This window comes from Ascaphus truei, chromosome 10 (assembly GCF_040206685.1).
Source record: "Ascaphus truei isolate aAscTru1 chromosome 10, aAscTru1.hap1, whole genome shotgun sequence".
In the NCBI taxonomy this organism is placed as follows: Eukaryota; Metazoa; Chordata; class Amphibia; order Anura; family Ascaphidae; genus Ascaphus; species Ascaphus truei.
In genome coordinates this window covers 63,575,311-63,603,171 of record NC_134492.1, presented here as the reverse complement: position 1 = coordinate 63,603,171, position 27,861 = coordinate 63,575,311, and the positions used below count along the sequence as shown (strand labels likewise).

At 47.3% G+C, this 27,861-nt stretch overlaps 1 long non-coding RNA gene across 1 annotated transcript; it reads left to right on the top strand.

Annotated features, from left to right (window-relative positions):
• The first annotated feature begins 8,516 nt into the window (after positions 1–8,516).
• LOC142503411 (uncharacterized) lies at positions 8,517–27,643 on the top strand. The gene is made up of 3 exons (XR_012804015.1): positions 8,517–8,808; positions 19,275–19,395; positions 27,526–27,643. It is a non-coding gene; the product is annotated as an uncharacterized LOC142503411 (long non-coding RNA).
• The last annotated feature ends 218 nt before the right edge of the window (positions 27,644–27,861 follow it).

Genomic DNA, 27,861 nt, shown 5'->3' with positions numbered 1-27,861 from the left:
CCGCTTTGTGCAGAGCACACGTGTCTTCCCGCTCCCGGCTCCTCTGTTCGCGGTGAGTGTCCCCTTTCTGTCCCGGGTCCCAGCCAGGGGGGGTAATAGGAGGTGGTAGCGGGGGTGCGCCTACCTTTGTACCACCTTGTACCTTGACCCCCCGGCGCTCCCACCATTGCCCCCCCGGCGCTCCCACCATTGCCCCATCGGCGCTCCCAACTTTGCCCCCCGGCGCTCCCACCTTTGCCCCCCAGCGCTCACAGCTTTGCCCCACCCGGCGCTCCCACATTTGCCCCCCTGGCACTCACAGCTTTGCCCCCCCCGGCGCTCACAGCTTTTCCCCCCCAGCGCTCCCACCTTTGCCCCCCCGGCGCTCACAGCTTTGCCCCCCTGCGCTCACTTCCCCCCGTCCCCTTGGTGTGGGAGATGGGCTCGGGGGCGGGCAGTGGTTGCTGCGCGGTCGCAGGCGGTGCAGGGGGAGGCTGGGTGTATTTCTGTGTGTGTGTGTGTGTGTATCAGTGTGTGTGTGTGTATCAGTGTGTGTGTGTGTGTGTGTGTGTGTTTCAGTGTCTGTGTGTGTTTCAGTGTGTGTGTGTGTGTGTGTGTGTGTGTATCAGTGGGTGTGTGTGTGTGTGTGTGTGTGTGTGTGTGTGTGTGTGTGTGTGTATTAGTGTGTGTGTGTGTGTGTGTGTGTGTGTGTGTGTATCAGTGTGTGTGTGTGTGTGTATCAGTGTGTATCAGTGTGTCTGTATCTGTGTGTGTGTGTGTGTGTATCAGTGTGTGTGTATCTGTGTGTGTGTGTGTGTGTATCTGTGTGTGTGTGTGTGTGTATCTGTGTGTGTGTGTGTGTGTATGTGTATCAGTGTGTGTGTGTGTGTGTGTGTGTGTGTGTGTGTGTGTGTGTGTGTGTGTGTGTGTGTGTGTGTGTGTGTGTGTGTGTGTGAATCAGTGTGTGTGGGTGTGTGTGTGTGGTGTGTGTGTGTGGTGTGTGTGTGGTGTGTGTGTGGTGTGTGTGTGGTGTGTGTGTGGTGTGTGTGTGGTGTGTGTGTGTGGCTTTTTTGGCGATAAGCTGGTGATAAGTGGCTTATCGCTGCTTACTGCATGAGGGCCTTAGGGAGGATTTGTTCCTTTAAAGTACACCTAGTTTGGCATAGGATTTGGATGTCAGGGTATCAATGTGCAACCCAAATGTTAAATGGGAGTTGAATGCCCAGATATTTCAAACAAGTAACAGGGGCTAGGATGGTTTTAGAGCTGGTTTTTATCTGAAGCTCTGTCATTGGTAGCTTTAGCAATTTAGCTCTGGTCCCAAATACCATTGTTACAGTCTTGTCAGTGTTTAAAATCAGTTTGTTTTGGGAAATCCAGTTTCAAGTCTCATAAAATCAGATTGAAGTATGTGTTCAAGGTCAGAGAGGCGAGGGCTGAGTGCATATAGGATAAGATCTAAGGCCTATCACAATAACCCGTTAGGAATATTAATTCCTCATCTATCCGACATAAGTATAAAATATAGTCTACCAAGACCCCTAATACAGAGTTACCCACCTTATACGGGAGCAGCTGCCAGACGAGTATAGTAAATGTATCTTATTTCTTTTACCACTGGAGGGCAGCGTGGAGTTACACGGAGGGGCGCCCGTAAGGACGACGTGCCAGTTAGGCGGAAGGAGAAGCGCACACACTTTTATGTGAAACGGATATATTTGGGGAGGGATTTAGGAGTCTGAGTAAGAAAATTAACCATTTAAATATGCACAGATTTAATCCCACTTTTGGAAATTAGGGATGTTGCCTAAAAGTTTGAGAATGCATAAAGTGCCACCCCTGGGCTTTAATGAAGCAGCATTTGTGGGCTAAAGGGAACAGCATTCTGTATAAAGGTATTTTGGACTCGATATAAATAATTGATGCCAAAAACTAATATTAAGTAAATTGAGAATGGAAAAATCTTCAGCACAAACGTACAGAATGTGATATTCTGAGAGATCTTACAGATGTTATCAAATCCCACAATGAATATATAGAAAATGTCTGTATAGAACGAGTCAAACAAGAATATGCCAATAAAACGTTTAATTGGGAGATACAGGGGCCACAATTCAGGTCATTTAGCTGAAAGAAGAGAAGCCGGTCAGCCAGTAGAGCAGGTCAGCCGGTCAGCCGGTAGAGCAGGTCAGCCGGTAGAGCAAGTCGGCCGGTAGAGCAGGTCAGCCGGTCAGCTCTGAGATCAGCATTACTTATATCCCCTAAACGTTGTCCCCTGCATGTAATGCTGCAGAACAGCCTACACTGCATATACTGTACATGAGATACTTAACCCTTTCTTTTCGCTCGACTCTAATCTGAATGATTTGCTAATTGGTTTGTAATTAGAGAGATATTTGTAGCAGAATCCCATGTATGTTATTTTTACCTTTTTAGATACCGTTTTGTGTAATAAAAGATATGAGTTCAGAGGGGCTTCCTGTTTGCACTAGTGTTTTGGCAGAAGTGTATATGTGACCCTATAAATCTCCCTCACACCCGGGCTTGGCAGCGTGACACTAGTGCAGCGTCCTGGGGAAGAATCACTGAGCTGTTAGCAATAGATACAACGGATAGAAAAGACACTACACATAGGTTGGATTAAAGAGAGTATTTTATTGAAATAATGAATCTCTTTGCTGGGAGGGGCCTGCAGCACATTGCAGAGCGATATAGTAACACGCAGAGCAATGCATTGCAGGCCCCTCCGGCAGCAAAGGGGTGAAGACCAATGCAGGGTGTATAAAGATCTCTCTGATAATTCATGCACAAAGGGCAGTTTGTTGCTGTGATCCAGAGGAAGGCGAAACATAACCCCTGCTGTGCAATGGGGGAAAAAAATTCCTTCCTGACCCCATTAAATGGCGATCGGATGGTCCCTGGATCACTGCGCAGTGAGATAAGATGGAGCAGCACAGATCAGCGTTGTTATACACAGGGGCACACTCAGTATATAGAGATGCGGGTGATGGGGCCCTTGTGCCCCTGTGTGTAACTCACCTGCTCCCCCATCCCCCTGCATATCTATCCCATTCACCCCTTTTCCTCCCGCATACCTCGCAGGGCCGGCCGGCCATTAGGCGGTCGCCTAGCGCGCAGAGCTCCTAGGGGCGCATTAATAATCATTATTATTTTTTCCTCTTATTATTTTATTTATTTATCTTTTTTTTAAAATTATTATTCTTTTTTTTATCCAGTATTTTGGTGCCCTTTTATTTTTATTTTGCGTTGCGCTGGGGTGCAGTCGCACCCCCTGCAGCCCCGATAGCTACGCCACTGTTTATTTTATTATTTTATTTATCTTATTATTTTTTATACAACTGGGGCACAAATTTTAAGTTTCGCCTCGGGCACATGAAACCCGTGCTCCGGCCCTGCTCCTTGTTCTCTCTCACTATCCCAATCTCAATATCCCTATCTCCCTCTAGTACCTGCCCCTCCCGCAGCCTTCCTGATCTTATCTGCCTCTCCTGCGGTCAAACCAACTTCTCAGGGGCCCTAGAATACCCCTGTATCTACGCCCTGGCTCCTCTGCTACCTGCTCCTGGCTTCTTCTCCGCCTAAAAAAGGTGAAGCAGCAGATCTGTCCGCACCTCTCGTATTCTCCTACCTGCTCCCGGGGTCTTCTCCTCCGCCTAAAAAAGGTGAAGCAGCAGATCCGGCCACACCTGTCGTATGCTCCTTGGTCATCGTACACCACGTCTGCGTCATCGGCCGCCTTGTAGCCCACCTCATTGTTCCACTTGACGCCCGCTTTGTCGTATGCCTCGTCGTCCGCCTCGTAGCCCGCCTCGTCGTCTGGTGGCACAAAGGGCACCACCTTCGTGCGTGTCCTGATCTGCAGGAGACATGAAGTGTTTGTAACCAGGGACAGTGATACTCTGTATCGCAAGAGCTCCTGTGCCACTTATACCCCATCCCCAATACCACGTTATACCGCCCTCCACAGGGCAAATACCCGTTACACCCACCTCCCCAGGCCCAGTACCCAGTTATACAACCCTCCCAAGGCCCAGTACCCTGTTATACGCCCCTCCCCAGGCCCAGTACTCGTTATACCCACCTCACCAGGCCCAGTACCCGTTATACCCACCTCACCAGGCCCAGTACCCATTATATACCCCACCCCAGAAGGTCATGTTTCTATTTATCAAAAATACCTCTGGTTTTCAGGCATGTCCTGGGGGAGTTATCACAGAGACACAGAAGCGTCGCTGAGTTTGGGTTAGTAACTCCCTTAACCTCTCAGCAGTTGAATTCCCCATTAGGCACTTAGCACGTTAAAAACAAGCGTTGCTATTTCTCTGCATGAAGTTGCAGGTAATTGGAAGAGTTACACAGTGACGGCTATTTCATCACTCACCTTCTTCCCCCGAAACGGTCTTTTCTGTCTTATTTCCGGCTTCACATCGGATATCCATATCCATTCTTGGCCTCTGATCTGTATGCAGGAAAATGCTTTAAGACAGGGTTGCACAACCTTTTCCCCCTGCTCCCCCCTCCACCTTCCCCACCTTGTCTCCGACATTCTGATGTAACGACGTCATGTGATATCACGTTGCTATGGCAATGCCACATCATGTGACGCCACGTTGCTGTCGCCAGAAGCCGCCGGAGACAAGGAAAGGGAACTTACAGAGGCCTTGCGCGCGATCTCCGGCATTTAATTTAAATGCTGTGGGGAAGAGCGAGGGGCCTCTGTAAGCGCCGAGCCCCTCCTCCCAAGAAAATGTGGTGCCCCTCGATTTGCGCACCCCTGCTTTAAGAGATATTCTGGGACCCTCCAACTCCTCCATCGGACCCTTCCTCATATTGACTGACCTTGCAGTGCTCTGCACTGACTTGCACTGACCTGCTATGGTGCCTCTCAAAATACCATGCTAACTCATTCTGAACATACATGTCTCCTTTCTTCATGTTACTCGGCTTGTATGGGCCACAGACAGCTTTCCCGGGGTCCAGGACTAGTTTCCACCGGAGACACTCACCCATGGGTCGGCGACTTTGCGAGAACCCACCCCCCCCAACCTGTTTTCTCTTGCACTGCCATAGACAACAACATTTCGGCCTGCTGGTCTTTCTCAGGTAAAGTGGCTAAACCCACTAAATCCAGCAAAGAAAGGCCAGCAGCCGAAACATTGTAGTCTGTGGCACAATAAATTATCTTTTTTTATTCAAATCCGTGTGCCCTTTCCCATCAATCATATTGTATCCATTGGACGAAATGCCGGTCTTCCCTGAGACTAAGGGGCACCGGTAAAAGTATCACTACTTATTGTTTTTTTTTTGGTGTGCAGCAAATCCCCATCATTTTTGCGTTCTCTTGCTCTGCCCCAATCTGACACACCACCTTGCTCTCTCACCCCCCTCTTAGACTCCCCCGTCACCCTTTCCTTCCTCAAAGGTTGTCCTTTAATCAGATCTTACCCAAATTGTCTCCATCTCCCTTGGAAATGTTCTGTCTTCAAGCTGTGTGGCTCCTCTTGATCCGAACTTTCTTAGCTGACCCCTTTAGGTTTCGGCTCCGAGGGTCTAAAAAATAAGCGACTCCGAAAAGATGTGAAATATGCGCACGGGTCCTAATGGGGCACTGAGGGGGAGACTTAAATACTAGTAAATATAATCTACTGTGCTAACAAATATAATCTATTAACTAACAAATATAACTTATTAAACTAAGAAATATCATTTATTAAACTAAGAAATATAACTTATTAAACTAAGAAATATAACTTATTAAACTAAGAAATATAATTTATTAAACTAAGAAATATAACTTATTAAACTAAGAAATATAATTTATTAAACTAAGAAATATAACTTATTAAACTAAGAAATATAACTTATTAAACTTAGAAATATAATCTATTAAACTAAATAAATATCTATTAAACTAAATAAATATCTATTCAACTAAATAAATATAATCTATTTAAAAACAATACAATAAAAAGCTGGAGAAATGATACGTCAACCAAGCCACAGATGTGATGCCAATGAGTGTTGAACTCCTTGCAGATCCACCGTCAGCTGGTTGTGGCAGAAAGTGGTGACATACAGTAGAACAGAGTGGTTGAGCTGTAACCACGGCAGTCAGGTCAGAAATCAACACAATATGTTTTGAAATTTAGAATGAGAATGTTCTGTATGTCACATTCTGGGCTCAGACTCTGAGCCCTGTCACATGTTAGCAGCTTGTGATAATAGAAAGTATCCATATACTGGGATGTGATAAGAAACATGAAGGTCATTTTATACTGGGTCCCATAACCTGCTTTATATGAAGTATCATTTTACACTAATTAGTAGAGATGTTACATTTTGAAAAAAAGCACTTCTGGCGACATTGTTCATTTTCTCTACAAATGATAAATGAAAAAGTTGGATAAAACGTTATGTGTGTGTGTGCGCGCGCAATATATATATATATATATATATATATATATAGAGGTATCAGTACCGTATTAGCCGAGCTTCAATAATCAAAAAATAAATAGATGATACCGTTCTGTGGCTAACGAAATGCTTTTATTTGTGCGAGCTTTCGAGATACACTGATCTCTTCTTCCGGCGATGTTACAATGAATGAAGCAAGCAAAAGGTATACTTAAAAACCGTGTCTCTTGGAATGTTATCTGTGCTGGTCCTTCCCCCAGTGTGGATGTGTTTTATGCCTAGAGGTGTCATAAGGTTCCTGAAAGCAAGTGATGAAAGAGTGTGTATGTGTATCAGTGTGAATGAAAATGAATGGAGAGCCCACAGTATATACAGTGCTTTACAAAAGGTGTGTGTGGAGTGGGAGTGGATATAAATGGTGTGGGTGGGTGTGGAAATGTGAGAGTTTGTAGCACAACTAAAAGTGTGTGTGGATACTTTGTGGTCCCTATTGATGTATAGGGATGTAAAAACAGTATTTGTATGTGTAAGAGACAGCTGTGTGTGCATACATATAGCACAGTATGTTAAATTACGCCGCGGGTCATGTGACGTCACCCTCGTCAAATGCCGCTGCAGGTCACGTGACGCCGCATCAAGGTAAGGGGGGGGGGGGGCGCGAGCACCAGCAGAGGGAAGGCAGGGGAGCGAGCTGCAAAAGTTTGTGCTCCCCTGGTATAACCAATAAATAATATAGCTGAAATAGCAATTTGGTTGTGGCTAGAGAGAGATTATAATGGCAGTGAGAATTAGTGGTCAGAATTAATAACAGTGCAATTACTAAAAAGCAAAAAAATAAAAATAGATAAAATAAAAAGATAAAAATAGCAAACTCACAAACGCCTGTTTGGTAAAAGCATTGTGTGAGACAGGCTCGGGCTCCGTGGTAATCCGGAAGTCACTCCGCAGCTCCAGACTTTGGACGATGACCGGGTAACTCGATAGGCTGCGCCCCTCGCAGTGTGGTCCTCCAGCAATCTGTGGTATGTTGTGGTTCCACTGTAAATCCGGTGTCTCGTCTTGGTCGCGTACCAACTTCCCTTCCGGCGTCAGGACGTATAGTGTGGCAATAGCAACGAGAAGAAAGTACTGAGGTGGGGTTGGATCCCCCTCGGTTATTTCTTGTTTTATTAATAAATAATTTACTATATTTTAATCTCTGGTGCGCATTGTGTGCATTTTTCTTCTTGTCTGCACAGTGCTTCAGATGCTGCATCTGAAAAAATGCCGGTGGATCAGGATGTGAGGTAGGGAAGTGAAGTGGGATGTGAGGTAGGGAAGTGAAGTCCGCGCCGGAACGTTATTGCCACGCCTCCAAATATTTATTGCCACGCCCCCAATCGCACCCGCTGCATACCCTGCAAAGTCATAAAAAAGCTCAGGCTTCAGCAAGTGTATTGCAGCGTGTGTGCCTTCCCTCCGTCTGAAATACTATAGACGCAGCCTTATCGACGCTTACTAAATAGGCCCGTATCTCTCTCTCTCTCTCTCTGTGTGTCTCTGTCTCTCTCTGTGTCTCTGTCTCTCTCTCTGTGTCTCTGTCTCTCTCTCTGTGTCTCTGTCTCTCTCTGTGTATCTCTGTTTCTCTCTGTGTGTCTCTGTGTGTGTCTCTGTATCTCTGTCTCTCTCTGTGTCTCTGTGTGTGTCTCTGTGTCTCTCAAATCAAATCAGCTTGATTGGCATGTCAAAAGAACATTTCAGTATTGCCAAAGCGTGAGTAATAGGGGGTGTAGGACAATGATTACACGAATACTAGGGGGTACGGTATTATGGTTATACAGTACATTACCTTTGTCTCTCTCTCTCTCTGTGTCTCTCTCTCTCTCTCTGTGTCTCTCTCTCCCTATGTCCCTCTCTCTCTCTCTCATTCTCTGTCTCTCTCTCATTCTCTGTCTCTCTCTCATTTTCTGTCTCTCTCTCATTCTCTGTCTCTCTCTCATTCTCTGTCTCTCTCTCATTTTCTGTCTCTCTCTCATTCTCTGTCTCTCTCTCATTCTCTGTCTCTCTCTCATTTTCTGTCTCTCTCTCATTCTCTGTCTCTCTCTCATTCTCTCTCTCTCTCTCATTCTCTGTCTCTCTCTCATTCTCTGTCTCTCTCTCATTCTCTGTCTCTCTCTCATTCTCTGTCTCTCTCTCATTCTCTGTCTCTCTCTCATTCTCTGTCGCTCTCTCATTCTCTGTCTCTCTCTCTCATCCCTGTATGATAGGTATGTTCCAACTCTATTTTTTGCTCTTCTTTTCCGTTTGAGAGGAGGGAGTCCCTCACCTCTTCAGCCACACACCAGGAACGCTGGATTGCTTTCAGACGCTCGGAGAGGCGGATACAGTCGTGGATTGCAGGCACTGATTTATCTGGTAAGTACCGCAAACATGCTTGAACAAGGGCCGTAGACATTTTTTTTGATGGTTTAGATTATCATTGTCTGTGGTTGTTAGTTATTGGTATTAGAGTTTTTTGATGTTGTTACGAATCAAATACATTTTGAAGTAGTAATCCCCTCCGAACTGGGCATTCCTGGCCAATAATGCCCTGGCTGTAAGAGTTGAAGGGCCCAAGCAAAGCCCCCACCTCTATACACACTAACACTGCAGGGGCATCAGAGTGTCTTGTTGTCATGGCAACGGGGGATGTCACGTGATGTAATTTGTTTAATAAAATTTTTTTTAAGGTGTCCCGGTTTTTCATTTTCGAATTCTGGTCACCCTATTCATCAAGCAGAAAAAGTGAAGAAACAATTGTAGTTTGTAGAGGATACCCATTAATATGAAGAAAAATAACATCGATTCCCAATGTAGCCCCCCTTCCCTGGGCCAATCGCAGATTGGGCCCCCCTCCTCTGTACTAGGGTCTGGCTACGTGTCTGAGTGTGGTGCATACCTGCTGGCAACAGGGGGGCCTGAGTCTCCCGCGATGGTATGGGGAATGATAGGATCAGGTTTCTGGGGCGAATGCCTCCGTCTCATCAGAGCAGGATGAAATTTCTCTTCAGAAGGACTTGGAGAGACTGGAAACGTGGGCAGGTAAATGGCAAATGAGGTTTAATACAGATAAATGTAAGGTTATGCATTTGGGATGCAAGAATAAAAAGGCGACTTACAAATTAAATGGAGATATATTGGGGGAATCCTTGATTAAGAAGGATTTAGGAGTGCTTGTAGACAGCAGGCTTAGCAATAGTGCCCAATGTCATGCAGTAGCTGCAAAGGCAAACAAGATCTTATCTTGCATCAAACGGGCAATGGATGGAAGGGAAGTAGACACAAAGGACTCGGGGCCATCCCTTAAGGTTGGAGGAAAGGAAATTTCACCAGCAACAAAGGAAAGGGTTCTTTACAGTAAGGGCAGTTAAAATGTGGAATTCATTACCCATGGAGACTGTGATGGCAGATACAATAGATTTGTTCAAAAAAAGGTTGGACATCTTTTTAGATGGGAAAGGTATACAGGGATATACCAAATAAGTATATATGGGAAGGATGTTGATCCAGGGATTAATCCGATTGCCAATTCTTGGAGTCAGGAAGGAATTAATTTTTCCACTTAATGGGGTTTTTTGTTTGCCTTCCTCTGGATCAATAAGTAAGTATAGATATTGATATAAAGTATCTGTTGTATGAATTTAGCATAGGTTGAACTTGATGGACGTACGTCTTTTTTCAACCTCATCTACTATGTAACTATGTAACTATGTATGTAATGGTGCAGCGCCTCCATCTCTGAGCCCCAGGAATACGGGTGGAATCCTTCCAGAGAGTCCCCCCCCCCACCCCTCGAGGATGAGAGATTCCAGTCTCACACTGTATATCTTTATAAGCAGCCGCAGCTCTTTATTCACAGCAGCAGAATAGCAGCAACAAGACTCTCAATCAGGTACAGGGTGTCTTCCTCCACACAGGACTGCTCTCCCTCAGGATGGTCTCTGTGTCCCTGCCACCACCCCAGGTCAAGGGCACCCAGGGTGGGGCTAGCTCTTCCCTCACCCCCTAAACAGGGTGAGAGGAATTGGTCCACCTCCCTAACTAAGGTTGCATCAGCTCTACTCAGAGGCTGATGGCTCCCCTTCTCCAACGGCCAATTGATATAGGCTCTCTCTGTCACCCTGGGCCAGCCAGGTGACAGACTCAGCAGACTCTAACTCTGGACTGAACTCTTAACTCTGACACACACTTCTACTAAATAGGAAGTGCACTGCTCTTTATGATATTGGCAGGCACTGCCCCTGTGTCTCTGCCTACCACACAGGGTCAGGTACCAATTTCAGGAATGTCCCGTTATTAGCGTAAACACAACAGAGTTCCATGGATCTAGCATTAAGACTGTAAGCTCTCCAGGCCAGGGATTTCCTTTCCTATTGTCTAATTTTGTTTGTTGCACTTATTGTACTATAATTCTCTGTACTGTATTGCCTCTCTTATAAAGCGCTATATAAATAAAGATTTACATACATAATATATCTTAATGCATCTTAAGACACCTTAGAGTTCCCTCTATAAGACACTTTATGGTCCACTCAAGTGAATAGTCTGTAAGTAGGGTGACCATTCGTCCTGGTTTTGCCGGGACAGTCCCGTTTTTTTCTGCCCTGTCCCGATTTTAGCTCCGTCCCGGTTATGTCCCGGTTTTTGTCCCTGGTACCGGTATTGCGGGGCAGCGGCGGTGAGGAGAATGCGGCGGCCGGTAAGTATTTTCTATGTGTGTGTGTGAATGCTGCCGGGGAGACTGAATGAAGGAGAATGCCAGGGGCGGGACATAGAATGCCGGTCGGCCCGCAGGGGATTGGTTGCAGGCAGGTCAGAGGAAGCCGGGGGCGGGACTTCCGCTTTGTGCAGAGCACACGTGTCTTCCCGCTCCCGGCTCCTCTGTTCGCGGTGAGTGTCCCCTTTCTGTCCCGGGTCCCAGCCAGGGGGGGTAATAGGAGGTGGTAGTGGGGGTGCGCCTACCTTTGTACCACCTTGTACCTTGACCCCCCGGCGCTCCCACCATTGCCCCCCCGGCGCTCCCACCATTGCCCCATCGGCGCTCCCACCTTTGACCCCCGGCGCTCCCACCTTTGCCCCCCAGCGCTGCCACCTTTGCCCCATCGGCACTCCCACCTTTGTCCCCCGGCGCTCACAGCTTTGCCCCCCCGGCGCACCCACCTTTGCCCCCCCGGCGCTCACAGCTTTGTCCCCCCGGCGCTCGCAGCTTTGCCCCCCCGACGCTCCCACCTTTGCCCCCCCCGGCGCTCACAGCTTTGCCCCCCGGCGCTCACTTCCCCCCGTCCCCTTGGTGTGGGAGATGGGCTCGGGGGTGGGCAGTGGTTTCTGCGCGGTCGCAGGCGGTGCAGGGGGAGGCGGGGTGTATCTCTGTGTGTGTGTGTGTGTGTATCAGTGTGTGTGTGTATCAGTGTGTGTGTGTGTGTGTGTGTGTGTGTGTGTGTGTGTGTGTGTGTGTGTGTGTGTGTGTGTGTGTGTGTGTGTGTGTGTGTGTGAATCAGTGGGTGTGTGTGTGTGTGTGTGTATCAGTGTGTGTGTGTGTGTGTGTGTGTGTGTGTGTGTTTCAGTGTGTGTGTGTGTTTCAGTGTGTGTGTGTGTTTCAGTGTGTGTGTGTGTGTGTGTGTTTCAGTGGGTGTGTGTGTGAATCAGTGGGTGTGTGTGTGTGAATCAGTGGGTGTGTGTGTGTGTGTGTGTGTGAATCAGTGGGTGTGTGTGTGTGTGTGTGTGTGTGTTTCAGTGTGTGTGTGTGTGTGTGTGTGTATCTGTGTGTGTGTGTGTGTGTGTATCTGTGTGTGTGTGTATCTGTGTGTGTGTGTATCTGTGTGTGTGTATCTGTGTGTGTGTGTATGTGTGTGTGTGTGTGTGTGTGTGTGTGTGTGTGTGTGTGTGTGTGTGTGTGTGTGTGTGTGTGTGTGAATCTGTGTGTGTGTGTGAATCTGTGTGTGTGTGTGAATCTGTGTGTGTGTGTGTGAATCTGTGTGTGTGTGTGTGAATCTGTGTGTGTGTGTGTGTGTGTGTGTCAGTGTGGCTTTTTTGGCGATAAGCTGGTGATAAGTGGCTTATCGCTGCTTACTGCATGAGGGCCTTAGGGAGGATTTGTTCCTTTAAAGTACACCTAGTTTGGCATAGGATTTGGATGTCAGGGTATCAATGTGCAACCCAAATGTTAAATGGGAGTTGAATGCCCAGATATTTCAAACAAGTAACAGGGGCTAGGATGGTTTTAGAGCTGGTTTTTATCTGAAGCTCTGTCATTGGTAGCTTTAGCAATTTAGCTCTGGTCCCAAATACCATTGTTACAGTCTTGTCAGTGTTTAAAATCAGTTTGTTTTGGGAAATCCAGTTTCAAGTCTCAAAAAATCAGATTGAAGTACGTGTTCAAGGTCAGAGAGGCGAGGGCTGCGTGCATATAGGATAAGATCTAAGGCCTCTCACAATAACCCGTTAGGAATATTAATTCCTCATCTATCCGACATAAGTATAAAATATAGTCTACCAAGACCCCTAATACAGAGTTACCCAACTTATACGGGAGCAGCTGCCAGACGAGTATAGTAAATGTTTCTTATTTCTTTTGCCACTGGAGGGCAGCGTGGAGTTACACGGAGTGGCGCCCGTAAGGACGACGTGCCAGTTAGGCGGAAGGAGAAGCGCACACACTTTTATGTGAAACGGATATATTTGGGGAGGGATTTAGGCGTCTGTGTGAGAAAATTTATATTTTGTCACAATGGAAAAATGGAAAAATTAACCATTTAAATATGCACAGATTTTATCCCACTTTTGGAAATTAGGGATGTTGCCTAAAAGTTTGAGAATGCATCAATTGCCACCCCTGGGCTTTAATGAAGCAGCATTTGTGGGCTAAGGGAACAGCATTCTGTATAAAGGTATTTTGGACTCGATATAAATAATTGAAGCCAAAAACTAATATTAAGTAAATTGAGAATGGAATAAACTTCAGCACAAACGTACAGAATGTGATATTCTGAGAGATTTTACAGATGTTATCAAATCCCACAATGAATATATAGAAAATGTCTGTATTGAACGAGTCAAACAAGAATACGCCAATAAAACGTTTAAAGCTGCAGTTCAGTCTTTTTTTTTTTTTTTTTTTTTTTTTTTTACTTCAATAGTTTCATGTGGGCAATCTCTAATTACCTAAAGAACTGTATAGCTGCAGATCAATTGGTTCTCCATGTATTGATAGGCGAAATTTGGTGACATAATTAGTGAAGGGATCTGTTTTTCTTCTGCTTCTGTCACTCAGTGGAAGCTCATGAATATTCATGAGCACTCCTGCACTGACATGTGCTAGAGGGAGGGCAGGGCTGACAAAGGGGTGTGCCAGGGCTTGTGACAGGACATGAAGGGGCAGTGCCTTAGCAAATGGCTGTTAAAATAGAATACAAGAAAATTGGTCTTTCAAAGTTGTTGTTTTTTAAAACAGAAAATGCTAAAAGTATTTTTTCTTAATACAGAACTGATTTATTAAAAAAACCACACATGCAGGATATTGTCTGAACTGCTGCTTTAATTGGGAGATACAGGGGCCACAATTCAGGTCATTTAGCTGAAAGAAGGAAGCCAGTCAGCCGGTAGAGCAGGTCAGTCGGTCAGCCAGTAGAGCAGGTCAGCCGGTCAGCCAGTAGAGCAAGTCAGCCGGTCGTGCAGATCAGCCGGTCAGCCAGTAGAGCTGGTCAGCCGTAGAGCAGGTCAGCCGGTAAAGCAGGTCAGCTGGTCAGCCAGTAGAGCAGGTCAGCCGGTCAGCCCTGAAATCAGCATTACTTATATCTCCTAACCTTTGCCCCCTGCATGTAATGCTGCAGGACAGCCTACACTGCATATACTGTACAAGAGATACTTAACCCTTTCTTTCGCTTGACTCTAATCTGAATGATTTGCAAATTGGTTTGTAATTAAAGAGATATTTGTGGCAGAATCCCATGTATGTTATTTTTACATTTTTAGATACCGTTTTGTGTAATAAAAAATATGACAGATCTTGCACTTGTGTTTTGGCAGAAGTGTATATGTGACCCTATAAACCTTCTTCACACCCGGGCTTGGCAGCGTGACACTAGTGCAGCGTCCTGGGGAAGAATCACTGAGCTGTTAGCAATATAGTAACACGCAGAGCAATGCATTGCAGGCCCCTCCGGCAGCGAAGGGGTGAAGACCAATGCAGGGTGTATAAAGATCTCACTGATAATTCATGCACAAAGGGCAGTTTGTTGCTGTGATCTAGAGGAAGGCGAAACATAACCCCTGCTGTGCAATGGGGGGGAAAAATTCCTTCCTGACCCTATTAAATGGCGATTGGGTGGTCCCTGGATCACTGCGCAGTGAGATCAGATGGAGCAGCACAGATCAGCGTTGTTATACACAGGGGCACACTAGAGATGCGGGTGATGGGGCCCTTGTGCCCCTGTGTATAACTCACCTGCTCCCCCATCCCCCTGCATATCTATCCCATTCACCCCTTTTCCTCCCGCATACCTCGCGGGGCCGGCCGGCCATTAGGCGGTTGCCTAGCGTGCAGAGCTCCTAGGGGCGCATTAATAATCATTATTTTTTTTTCCTCTTATTATTTCTAATTTATTTATCTTTTTTTTTAAATTATTTAAATTTTTTTTATCCAGTATTTTGGCGCCCTTTTATTTTTATTTTGCGTCGCGCTGGGGTGCGATCGCACCCCCTGCAGCCCCGATAGCTACGCCACTGTTTATTTTATTATTTTATTAATCTTATTATTTTTTATATAACTGGGGCACAAATTTTAAGTTTCGCCTCGGCGCATGAAACCCGTGCTCCGGCCCTGCTCCTTGTTCTCTCTCACCCTCTCACGCCCAATATCCCTATCTCCCTCTAGTACTGCACCGACACACTTTATTCGAGCAAATACCCGGTATGTGCCTGGCAGATACCTGGAATGCGCCGCTCCTCACCTCTGACAAGCCCCGTTGCATTTGCCATCCCAGCCTGGGTTCATGCCTGGCTGATGGGCGGCTGATCTGTTAAATGATAATGATTAGGATTTAATAGGCTGCAATGCTTCGCGTGTCTACCAGATGGCATAAATTCATGAATTGTAATGCAGTATATATATATGTAGTGTGCAGTATTGCAGCCAACGGGAATAAAATGCTTCAATCCCTGCCGGAAAATAACTCAATGCACTCGGGCAGAAAACAGTCACAAAGCTCAATACACCCGGGTATACCCGAATTCGTGGGACTAGCCGAGCTCGAATAAAGTGTGTCGCCAGTGTACCTGCCCCTCCTGCAGCCTTCCTGATCTTATCTGCCTCTCCTGCGGTCAAACCAACTTCTCAGGGCCCCTAGAATACCCCTGTATCTACGCCCTGGCTCCTCTGCTACCTGCTCCTGGCTTCTTCTCCGCCTAAAAAAGGTGAAGCAGCAGATCCGTCCACACCTCTCGTATTCTCCATCGCCATGGCCCACCTCGTCGCCAGACTTGACATCCGCTTCGTCGTCTGCCTCATCGGCCGCCTTGTAGCCCACCTCTTCGCACCAGTTGACGCCCGCTTTGTCGTATGCCTCATCGTCCGCCTCGTAGCCCGCCTCGTCGTCTGGTGGCACGAAGGGCTCCACCTTCGTGCGTGTCCTGACCTGCAGGAGACATGAAGTGTTTGTAACCAGGGACAGTGATACTCTGTATCGCAAGAGCTCCTGTGCCACCTATACCCCCTCCCCAATACCACGTTATACCGCCCTCCACAGGGCAAATACCCGTTATACCCACCTCCCCAGGCCCAGTACCCAGTTATACACCCCTCCCCAGGCCCAATACCCTGTTATACACCCCTCCCAAGGCCCAGTACCCTGTTATACACCCCTCTCCAGGCCCAGTACCCTGTTATACACCCCTCCCCAGGCCCAGTACAGTGTTATACACCCCTCCCCAGGCCCAGTACCCTGTTATACACCCCTCCCCAGGCCCAGTACCCTGTTATATACCCCTCCCCAGGCCCAGTACCCTGTTATACGCCCCTCCCCAGGCCCAGTACCCATTATACCCACCTCACCAGGCCCAGTTCCCATTATATACCCCTCCCCAGAACTCCGTTATACGTCCCTCCCCAGGATCCTTTACACACACACTCCCCAGACGCAGGACCCCCTACGGTGGAGGTGTAATGTCACATGGATAGTGGAAGGTTTCCCAGAGAAGGTGTCCATGTGTCACAGCTGTTTCATCACCTTGGGTGAGAAGTCTCCCTACTCTCTGCCTTTCCTTTCCCTCTCCTGTCAGTCTCTCTCTCCCCCTTTAATCTTATCTCTTATATTTATTTCTGTCCCTCCTTATTTTTGTTTCTATGTATTTCTCTCCCACCCCCCCCCCCCCCATGTAAGGCCTGGGACATAGAGGGTTCAGCCACGCTGAGCCGCGCTCCTGCTCTGCCTCGCCTGCTGAAAATGGTGCTTTTTTCTGTCCTTGCAGGCGAGGCAGTGAGCGCGCTCTGGGGGCGGGGTGGAGACGGAGCAGAGGCAGAGCGGAGGCGTGTCAGGAGGCAGAGCGGGAAGCGGGGCTAGTCCCCGCTCCCATTGGATGAGAGCGGTCACGTGACCGCTTCTTCGCTTCCCCGAGCGGCAAATTTGAAACTTGCCTGTCTCGGCAAAGTTTCTGAGCCTCTGCACGCATGAGCACGCATGCGGAGGGGGAAACTATAGCCGCGCTGATGACAGATGCAGGGGGTTTGTGCATCTGCTCAGCGCGGCTCAGCCCACCTCAGCGAGCTTGAACTTACTAATAGGCCCAGGCCTAATAGGGGCACAAACCTCAGATCTAAGTGTGTGGGGTTCTCTGTGTCTGGAGAGACCCCTAAATGTTCTCTCTTTGTTTGGGGAGACCCCTAAATATTCCCCAGTGTAGCTCATTTCAAAATAACCCAGAAAAGTAGCCTTGAGCCCTCGGTGACCGGGCGCTATGACCAGAGGGACTAGGCTCTCCCTTACCTGTGAGTGTGGACTACGTCCCCCCTGGCCTTCCCCCCCCCCTCTGGCAGTGACGTGACACTGCCGGGGGGAGGGCCAGGGAGGTTAGAATTAGACAGAGGCGCGGTGTCAGTCTACGCTCTGCCATGGGAGTCCCGCCCACCCTGCCCTTTATTGTGAATACTGGTAAATATGTTGGTTGTACGTGTTTAAAAGAAAAAAAAGAATAAATAAACAATGAAAATGAATAACAGAAATAAAATAAAAGGTGGCTGGGAGTGGCGAGTGGGCGCGGCTCATTTACACGTGCGTTCCTGGGCCCATTCTCGCCAGACAGGCGGGGCTCGGCTAGGGGGGAGTTACGGGCCATTGGATCGGGTACCTTTGGCCTTTACCCAATGAGCGAGCACTCTGGCAGGGGGTTGGCACTAATTAGGTTAATTGAAGTTTTACTAAAAAGCAGCGGCCGCCAGACCTCGTGTTTGTGGTTATTTGTGTATTGGTTATGGTGGGGTTTGGGAAGCCAAGGGAAGGAGAGGGGGTCTCACAGTCTCCGAGGTCAAGTTTCTATTTATCAAAAATACATTGAGTTACCTCTGGTTTCCAGGCATGTCCTGGGGGAGTTATCACAGAGACACAGAAGCGTCGCTGAGTTTGGTGAGTAACTCCCTTAACCTCTCAGCAGTTGAATTCCCCCTTGGCGCTAACACGTTAAAAACAAGCGTTGCTATTTCTCTGCATGAAGTTGCAGGTAATTGGAAGAGTTACACAGTGACGGCTATTTCATCACTCGAGACGGTCTTTTCGGTATTGTTCTCGGTCTTATTTCCAGCTTCACATCGGGTATTCATATCCTTTCTTCGCCTCTGATCTGTATGCAGGACAATGCTTTAAAGCTGCAGTTCAGTCAATATCCTGCATGTGTGTTTTTTTTAATAAATCAGTTCTGCAGTAAGAAAAAATACTTTTAGCATTTTCTGTTTTAAAAAAAACAACTTTGAAAGACCAATTTTCTTGTATTCTATTTTAACAGCCATTTGCTAAGGCACTGCCCCTTCATGTCCTGTCACAAGCCCTGGCACACCCCTTTGTCAGCCCTGCCCTCCCTCTAGCACATGTCAATGCAGGAGTGCTCATGAATATTCATGAGCTTCCACTGAGAGACAGAAGCAGAAGAAAAACAGATCCCTTCACTAATTATGTCACCAAATTTCGCCTATCAATACATGGAGAACGAATTGACCTGCAGCTATACAGTTCTTTAGGTAATTAGAGATTGCACACATGAAACTTTTGAAGTAAAAAAAAAAAAAAAAAAAAAAAGACTGAACTGCATCTGTAATAGGGCCTCTTTGGACTTGAATATTTTGGTTATTGAGGAGGTGGGGGAACAACTTAGCCACACAAGGAAGGATATACTCAAAGTGGAAATCCTCATTGAACAGTCTAGCCCTGGTACGGACGTTGTACAATCATTGGATAGTCTTAAGACCAAGCTGGAAAAAAATTAAAAGTGATCTTATTCACTTTAAGAAGTTGAAATTCAAAAAAGCCCATTCCTCAACAGAACGTCAGAGAGGCCAAAGTCCGGCCCCTTTTTTAGGCCAATCCAAGGACAAGGAGAAAGGAAAAGGAAAATTAGACGCGGGGGCCAGGGGAAAGAGAAGATCACCCTATCCCCTACGTACAACGGAGCAGAAATGAGTATGGACACCTTGGTTGTTAATCTGTCTGATTACACTCATAATCAATGTGAAATGTCTGTCTTAGCTAGGGGGCCCTCATATGTACCTACTACATTGTTTAATGATTTTGATTTGGAGGTTGACCTATTTAAATTCGAACGTGTATTAAACCTTACTGTAAATCATTTTTTTCTAACAGGTCTACAGAATCGGTGCATTCCAGTATCCAACCAGGGACAGGTAATCCTCCTATGAACAATAAGGGACAGTTAATTTGGCCACTGACCAGCAAGGGACAGATAATTCGGCTTCTTATCAAGGTACCAAAATGTGCAAGCTCAAATCCACTTTTGTCCCGCCATTTAAAAATCAATCAGTCAGCACATATATACGACTGGTTAAGGGGAACATTGCAAGGTACAAAAAAAACAAACATAGGGCTACATACAATATGTCTGTTCAGGAAAAGGAAGCATTAAAAATGTTGACTAATAATAATGAGATTATTATTAAGCGTGCGGACAAGGGGGGTGCCCTAGTAGTGCAGAATTACTCAGATTATAAGGCTGAAACCATCAGACAACTGAGTGACATTAACTGCTACATTAAATTGGATAGGGACCCTACCTTTAACTATGCGAGAGAAATTAAGGAAATTATCCAAATGGGGGTTAATAACCAGTGGATAACAGAGCCTGAATCTGAGTTTCTAACTATGTTGCATCCTAAATGCCCTATTTTCTATACCTTGCCCAAAATACACAAGAATTTAAACAAACCCCCGGGGCGGCCTATTGTAGCTGCTATTAATTCATTAAATCAACCCCTTGCAAAATTTGTAGACACATTTCTACAACCTATAGCACAGACAGCCAACTCATATATCAAAGACACGTTTGATTTCCTTGACAAATTAAAAAACTCACCTGGTGATGGGACTAATCATATTCTGGTTAGTTTAGATGTGTCTAGCCTTTATACAATAATCCCCCATGTTGAAGGTCTTGAGATAATCAAGGCCACCCTCATTCGCCATTATAGTGACACTGTTCCAATTGAATACATTATGCTCATTTTACATTTCATTCTCTATAAAAATTATTTTAGATTTGAGGGTGATTTCTTCCTGCAGATTAAGGGGACAGCAATGGGCAGTAATATGGCCCCTGCTTACGCCAACATATACATGACACATTTCGAAGAGCAGTACATCTACAAATCAGACTTTTTAGTGCATATTAAAAGCTATTACAGATATATTGATGATGTTTTTCATATGGACAGGTACGGAGGATCAGCTGTTATCTTTTTTTTTTTTTTTTCAACTTTGTTTTTATTAGTTTTTTGTGCATACACATCATAGAATACAGAATATTGTCAAGTGTTTCAGGTATACACCAAACTTACAGGAACACTTTACGAGTAACGGACGAACATTGGGGGGACCACAGGACAGGACACAGACAGACTGACAACATCTAGGGACAGGGCAAAGAGGGGGAGGATGGCGGGGAGGGGGGGTAGGGATGGGGGAGCGGCCTGGGAGAAGCGCTGATTCCTCGTTTCTCAGGAGTCCTTCACCACCACTGCCTTTGCTCTGCTCCAGTCCACCTCTCAGAGGAGCCCAAATCCGGTTCACATCAGTTTTTCGTTGATCGGTGAATCGATTCACCACTGTACCTCGGGGGGAGCCCTGCTGTCCGATCGTCCCGTCCAGCTCCCAGCCCAACATCCAAGGAGAACCCACATATCTCTATCAAAGCTATATTGTGGCCTCATTCATCCCCTGAATATCAGTCTGGGCAAGCCATAATGACCATACTTTTTCAAATTTGTCGGCTGAGTCGTTAACTAAACTCGTTAACTTCTCCATTCTGCAAATGAACCAAATTCTGTTTCTGACTTTATCAATAGAAGGAATCGCATTCTGATTCCACAGTGCTGCGGTCTCGCACCTCATAGCGGTAGCAAAATGTGCTATCAGCTTGTTACCCGATCTAGATACCTCGTTTGTAGGTTTATCTAATAAAAATAGCCACGGGTCCAGCTGAATTTTGAGCCCTAAAAAGATCCTCTGCAGCCAATCGCGGATCTGGGTCCAGACCGGCACTAATCTCGGGCAAGACCACAGCATGTACACCAGATCCCCCTGTTCCCCGCACTGCCTGGGGCAGAGCGGGGAAGCCCCCAGGACGAATTTAGCTAATCTGATTGGGGTGAGATACCACCTTAATAATACCTTATATGAGTTCTCCTTCAATGTCGTGCATATGGAGCTCGAGGCCGCAGCTTTGAACCCCGCGGCCCAGTCCTCGTCCTCTAGTTGAGCCTGGAGATCCTCTTCCCATTGTGCCACGAAACGGGGTTTGACTGTCCTGTCTGAGTCAGTATTCACCACCTCTCTGTACAAGGCAGAGATCAGTCCCCGCGTGTCTGCTCCACGCACGCAGAGCTGTTCGAATTTGGTCAGCGGTGGTCTCACCGGGTGTGCGTTATAAAATGCCCGGACCTGGAGGTACCTCATAAAATCAGTGTTAGGTAAGTCCGTTTCTGACTGTAATAGTTCAAAAGATTTGATCTTGCCTTTAACCTCCAGGTCCTTCAATCGACTAATCCCTAATTGCCGCCAGCGCGGGAAGCATTTTTCTGCCAGCCCAGGAGCAAAGTCCGAGTTGCCATACAAAGGAGCCATCAGTGTGTGTTTGGAGGTCAAAGAGCAGCTACTTTTAGAAGCCTCCCAGACCGAGAGTGAGTTGAGCACAGAGGACAGAGGAATGAGTATATCCTTCACCCGTGTCCTCGGGTACCAGATCAGGTCCCTGAGCTCAAGCGGGGCGCACACCTCCTTCTCCAGTGCCACCCACCTCCTGAGCCCCGGGTCCCCATGCCATTGCGTGATTTGGCACAATTGTGCCGCTTTGTAGTAGGATATGACGCTCGGAACTGCCAGTCCACCAGCTTCCTTAGCTTTCTGCATAATTTTTCCTTTAATCCGTGGTTTTTTATCTTTCCAAATAAATTGAGAAATAGCTTTTTGGAGCCCTGCAATGTCTGCTCTAACCACGGCAACCGGGAGAGTTTGGAACAGATATAGAATTCGGGGAAGGATGTTCATCTTGACACTATAGATCCTCCCCAACCAAGAAATACCATATGCCTTCCACTCCTGTAGCTCTTTTTTGAGAGTCCTCAACAGTTTGGGATAGTTAGCCGAATATAAGGAGCTCGTCTTTTTTGTGATCTGCACTCCTAGGTATTTCATGGCGGATGGGCGCCATCTAAACTCAAAGTTGAGTTCTATCAGCTTCTCCATTTCTCTTGGCATGTATAGGCTTAGGGCCTCTGATTTAGATTGATTTATTTTGAAGCCAGAGATCTGGGCAAAACGCTCTAGAAGCTCGAACAGATTGGGCAACGAGATGAGCGGCTTGGCAAGGGTTAGAATAATATCATCCGCGTACAGAGCCACTTTGTGCTCCTGCGAATGGATCTGTACCCCAGAGATATCAGCGTTACTCCGAATTTGTGCTGCGAGTGGTTCGATGCATAAGGCGAATAGCAGGGGCGAAAGCGGACAACCCTGTCTCGTACCACTTTTAATTGGGAATAGTTCCGAGGGGAATCCCTGGTGAACCACCCTGGCTGATGGTGCCGTATATAATGCCTTAACAGCCTGTTGGAATTTGCCTCCAAACCCAAATGCGCCAAGCGTGGACTCCAGGTATGGCCAATCAATCCTGTCAGGCCTTTTCCGCATCTAAGCTTAGGGCTATACCCCGAATCTCGTTGGCTCCCATAAAGTCTATTATATCCACAATTCTCCTAGTGTTGTCGGCCGCTTGTCTACCTCTAATGAAGCCAACTTGATCCGGGTGGATGAGCCCTGGCAGGATTACATTTAATCTATTGGCCAGCAATTTAGAGTAGATTTTTACATCTGTGTTAATTAATGATATTGGCCGGTAACTTTGGCAGCTAGTGGGATCCTTGTCCTCTTTATGGATTACTGAGATCGACGCCTGGAGCATCTGTCCCGGGAAGGGCTCTCCTGCTAATACTCCATTAAACAGCTGGAGCATGTGCGGAGCCAAAACTCCGATAAATTTTTTATAGTACAGGTTGGAGAACCCATCCGGGCCTGGGGCTTTTGATGCTTTTAAGTTTTTTACTACCGCCTCTAGTTCTTCCCTTGTGAAGTCTCGTTGAAGAGCCTCTCGCTCCCTTCTGTTCACTTGTGGCAAGGCTGCGTCTGCTAGGAATCTCTGTAGATTACTACTTGTCCTAGCATTGTGAACTACCTTCTCTCCATTATATAGCTGTTCGTAGAATTTCGCGAACTCCCCTACTATTACTTTAGGGTTTGAGGAACTCTGGCCTCCGGCTGTCTTAATAGATTGAATGTTAAAATTTGGTTTCCGATTACGGAGTCTGGTGGCTAGCATAGTGTCCGGTTTATTAGCTTTCTCATAGAACTTCCTCTGCGTCCAACTCATGTCCTTCTCCGCCCGGGAAGTAAGGAGGAGGTTTAGCTGAATTCTAACATCCTTCAACTCCTTCAGAGCATCATCTCTACCTGTCCGGTTATGTAGAATAGAGAGCTCATGTAACCTGTGATAAAGCTGGGATAATTTGGCTTCCTTTTTTTCTTTTTCCTATTTGCAGCTATACCGATTAGTACCCCCCGAATCGTGGCCTTATGAGCCTCCCATAACAGTGAATGGGACTCCACACTGCCACTATTTATCCGGAAATAATCTGATATTTCATACTTCACTTTGTTTTGAATATCCGGGATTTTAATTATCGATTCATTTAGCTTCCAGTTTGCTCCAGGGCTGGCACTACCCAATTGAATGCATCTCAGCTCTACCGATGCATGGTCCGACCAAGTAATATCATGTATGCTTGTATCGGAAATTTGTGGGACCATTCTGCTCGATACAAAGAAGTGGTCAATCCTACTGTAGCTGTCATGTGGGTGGGAGTAGAAAGAATAACTGCGGTCTCCCTGGTGCTGCTCTCTCCATATGTCCACCAGGCTAATCTGTTTGAGGCCTTTCAGTAGTGAGATATTCCCTTCTCTCTTATTGTTTTTCTGGGACGTGGACCTATCTACATTTGCATTCATGACTGTGTTAAAGTCGCCACCCAGAATTATTTGTCCCTCAGCCCATAACTGAAGCTTCTGAAAAAATGTGTTGTAAAAGTCTGGTTGACCTTCATTTGGTGCATATATACACGCTAAGGTCATTCTGACCTGCTTAAGGAGCCCGATCAGTACTAGGTACCTTCCCTTCGGGTCCCTTTTAACCTTTTCAACCTGGAAGGGGGTGTGATTTTGAAACAGGATAGCTACACCTTTCTTTTTCTCCGCCCCTGATGCTAGGAAAAACTTTCGAAAGTTAGAATCGAGGAATTTCGGGTTATTACGCGAGCTGAAGTGAGTCTCCTGGAGGAAGACCACATCAGCCCGTCTCCTCTTGAACTCAGTGAAAGCGACTCTTCGCTTGTGTGGACTGTTGAGCCCTTTGGCGTTTTGCGAGATAAAAATTACCTCCATTTTATGCAGCAGTGTCTGTGTGGACCTAATATGTAAGCCGATCTGATCTTACCCCAGACCCTGGACATGTTCTGTACGTGGACTTTGTAGTGCAGACTCCAGAAGCGCCTATTCAACCCACCGCCATTTGGGACTGGGGAGGGAAAGGGAGATAACATGAGGGAGGAATACAAACATATAACACATATAAACATCATGAGAACCGTATTGGTCCTAAGAGACCTCGGGTTCAATGCCCGGTGGAGATATTTTCTCCCTGGACCCCCCTCCCCCCTGGTCCATCTCCGTGGCTTCCATATCCCGCCACAGATCTCCGGGTCAATGCCAGGTAGGTGGGACATGACCCCCCTCCTGGCGAAGACGCACATGCCTGCAGGCAGAGTGGTGGCTGCACTCCCCCCCGCCGGCCACTCTGTGCGTTTCAAAACCTAGCAACTAGCGTCACTTCTATTTATTTTTTTAACTCTTATTAACCTATACTTAACCTTTTAACTACCTTGAGCTCTACTCGTGAGCTCTTATTTCTTATCCTAAACTAAAACTACAACTACACACCCTGTGCTACTCCTGCCCTTACTACCGCTAACTACTTCTTCCTCTCCTTATCTACTCCCCTCTGCTCCCTGTCTCGGGCGCCCTCTCCCTTTCCCCCTCCCTCTGGGGTCATACCTAACCACTCGCCGCCGCATACCTGTTATCCCTAACTTGAGCCCCCTGCTTGCATCGCTCCTGTAACCCTCTGTCCTCTCTCATGTCCCCTTTTCCCTATATACTATACATACTGTGTATACTATACCGTACTACTATAATATAATATAGATAGACCAACTATACATGTATTTGCCATATTACCCCATTTGCCTCCCGGCACTTGCGGGGGCCTTCACCTCCCCCCCCCTGCTCCCCCCCTCTGTCCAGAGTTACCCCCCCCCCCCGAGCGGCCAGGCAGGCTCCTTCTGCACCGCTATCTCGAGTCCTTCCTGAGGAGTTCAGTATGCCCCGCGATCGCTTCCCTGGCGGTGGAGCTCGCGTGCCCCCGCGAGAGGAGACCGCTTCACTTCCTGAATGTCGCCTCTCCCCTGACGTCATCTTGCCGTCTGCCGGGTATTTTAGCCGCGCCTCCCCTCCAGCTCTCGCGAGATCGGGTCCCGCGACGTCACCGGTGTGGGCGTGTTGTGCTCATTCAGAGGTGGGCTGCCAAGACGAGAGGGCTGGATCGGGGGAGGCTCCCTGGGCGGGTCCAGCCGGCAGAGCAGACCTTCCCGCCGAAACCCCTGCCGCCATGGGAGATCTCGCGCCCTTCTGTCCTCCTTCCTCACCGATAGGTAAATAGCCGCCATTTTGGGGACCCATGTGCTGTGGCCATCTGCTTAGGGCATCCATCTTCGGCAGCAGGACGACTCCAGAGCCTCGAAAGTCTTACGGTAGGGGGGATTTCGGCCTTAGCCTGTGTGTCAGGGTATGTTTAAACCGCGCAACGGGCGCAACTGCAGCTCGCGAACCTTATTCTGTCCCGCATTTATGGGCTTTTCCCGCTTCCCCCTTCCTTGCTCAGTCTCCTCTCCGTCGTGGGTGAGGGACCCTGCTTCCCTGGCGGGGAGTCCGTCCTCTTCCCCTGCTGGGCTCCCTCCGCACCATTGTCCTGTGGCCCCCGCACCCCCAGTTTTTTTAGGAAGGCTGCCCCTTCTGAGGGGTGCTTGAGCACCTGCGGTCTGCCGTTTTTGATGGCTACTAGGGCGAATGGAAATGCCCATCGATATCTCACCTCGCTGTCCCTTAGAGCCTTGGTAATATGCCCTACCGCTCTCCGTCTGGCCAACGTTAGGGGGGACAGATCCTGGAAGATCAGGAGGGTAATCCCCTCGAAGGTAATATGCGGGGTGGCACGGGCAATTCTGCTCACCTCTTCTTTGACGGAGAAGTAGTGGAGCCGGAGGATCACGTCCCTAGGGGGGTTAGAGGGCACGGGTCTGGATCGTAAGGCCCTATGGCATCTGTCCATTCTAAAGTCTGATGCCGGACTGCCTGGTAGTATAGAGGCCATCCACCGGGACAGCAGAGCTTCTGGGTCCAGGATTTCTTCTGGGATCCCCCGGACTCTTAGGTTGTTTCTTCTATCTTTATTCTCCCCGTCCTCTTGTCTGGCTTCCAGCTCTGCCACTCTCTGCTCCAGAGCCTGCACCCGGGAGTTTGTCTCTTTGTGGGTATTGGAGCTAGCTTCCATGCGCTCCTCCAGTTCGTTGGTTCTTGTCCCTATTTGTAAGAGGTCGTGTCTGAGCCCCTCCACCTCTCCTCTGAAGAAAGATTTAAGATCAATTAATAAGCGTGAGATTTCTTTTTTAATAACTTTTGTTTGCTCTGCTGCCGCTCTTGAGCCCTCCGCATCTTGGGCTGAATCTGAGTCAGAGACCGCCGACATCTCCGCAGCCCCTGCCTTGCTTTGGCCAGTAAAGTAGGCCCTGACATCTGACTTGCGTCGGGTCTTCTGTCTTGTTGCAGCCATCCTTTTTTGGGGCTTATTGGCTTGACTGGGAAGGGTTTAGATGGCTGTCGCTCTGTTTTTTTTCCAAAATTGCTGGTTTTGATATTGATTATTTGCTTAATTGTGCCGGCGGTTGGTGGAGCTGTGTCTATGCAACCATCACCAACCAGCCGCGCATGCGCATCCCAGCTGTTATCTTTTTTTGAGTATCTTAATGGTCTCCATTCACCGGCCCTCCTCACTAATACATGGAGTACACAGCAACTCTCTTTTTTAGATGTCCTCATTACACAGACTAATGGGGAGTTACATACTGATCTTTTTAGAAAGGATACAGACAGAAATGCAATTTTAAGGGCAGATAGCCATCATCCTCCTTCTCTTATTGATGCATTATCTTTTTCACAGAAAGTCCAGGTCTGCAAAATCACGAGCAGGAAGGATCATATTGAACAAGCTTTTGGAGAACTACGTGGTAGATTCCTGGCTAGGGGATATCTTCCTGCGTATATCCTCCTGCTGTGTTAGACCGGGCACTGGATAAATAGGTAACTGCTACCAAAAATAAGAAGGAGGACGGGCTTGTATTTACCACTATATACAGTCAAGCTGGTGGTTTTATTAAATCTACCATTCTTAAACACTGGCATATTCTGCAAAATGATGATATATTATCTGAAAGTTGCTGTGTACCACCAATGGTGGCATTCAAAAGAGGGAGAAATCTGGCGGGTAGCCTGATAC